Raw genomic sequence first — 1,072 nt, 5'->3', positions numbered from 1 at the left:
CGCCAGGCGGAGCCGTTTGTATTCTGTCATAGGTAGGCCGAACTGTGTCAGGGAGTGGCAGAAATGGGAGACAAACTTCCCTGGCTGCAGCACGGCCAACAGTCAAACTAAAGCGAGCAGCCAGGACCACAGCCTCTGTGTCCGAGGCAGGACTGTCGGGATTTCCTCTAGAAACAAAGCCCCACTCAGTTTCCGGCCTTACCATTGAAAGAGTGATGCCCACAAGGAGTTCGTGGTCCGGTTCATGGTCCATGGCAAGCTGGCCTAGCCAGAGAGTAAAGTGCACAGAGGACCTGGCATTTAGAGCAAGGAGCTGAGGCGGACCGCCGGCCGAGACAGGATCTTCTCCACGCTTTAGACCCAGAGAGCCTGGAGGTGGTGACACAGCGAAGGCACCCGTAGGCTTTTACACTTGAACGAAACTGGCTTGACTGAGCTGGTTGAGATGAGGCTAGCTTTGAGACCATTTCCGCCTCCTGATGGATGCAGTACCAGGGAGTGAAGCAGGTGGGCAGGGCTGGGAAGTGCTTCTGAGGCCTCCAGACTGTGCGTATTTTCTCCTCTTGTTGACATCACCTGTCACAACTGGCGAGCTGTGGCTTTCCTTGAGAGTAGTGGTGCCCCGGGCTGTCTAGGAAGGCTGCGTTTGGACCACCTGAGGTGGCAGCTTCCATCTCTGCTCTATGACATCAGCGGTTGGGCCTGGCCACAGGTCTGTGCAAAAGGCAAAAGCCTTCCTGAGTGATCTCTGATAATCAGCCAGGTTGGAGAGCTAGTGACCAGAGCCAGAGAAGGGTTGGGGCAAGAAAAATGCGACCCTGCAGTTGAGCCCGATGCTCCTCTTTCAAGGCTTGCCTGGACAATGGCGAGGTTGAGCACCAGGTGAGGCTTTGCCCCTGGGTGAGTGCTCTAGCCCTCTCTGACGAGGAGGCTGGCAGTACTAGTCGGCCTGCAGGGTGCTCACCCCATGCTGAGGGGGCTGCCACAGCGGACCCTCCTTGGGTTCTGAACGCTGCGAGGCGGACGTCAGAGTGCTCACGGGTTGTAGGTGGTCAGCGCTGCCGGGCTGGCG

At 57.7% G+C, this 1,072-nt stretch overlaps 1 protein-coding gene across 1 annotated transcript in view; it reads left to right on the top strand.

Moving 5' to 3' along the window:
• Positions 1-1,072, top strand: part of ABCC5 (ATP binding cassette subfamily C member 5) — a 113,193-nt gene that overhangs the window by 62,977 nt on the left and 49,144 nt on the right.

The sequence above is a fragment of the Tupaia chinensis genome, unplaced genomic scaffold (assembly GCF_000334495.1).
Source record: "Tupaia chinensis unplaced genomic scaffold, TupChi_1.0 Scaffold000708_1, whole genome shotgun sequence".
Lineage (NCBI taxonomy): Eukaryota > Metazoa > Chordata > Mammalia > Scandentia > Tupaiidae > Tupaia > Tupaia belangeri.
The sequence above is the reverse complement of the archived record's forward strand: the minus strand, read 5'-3'. Positions and strand labels throughout refer to the sequence as shown.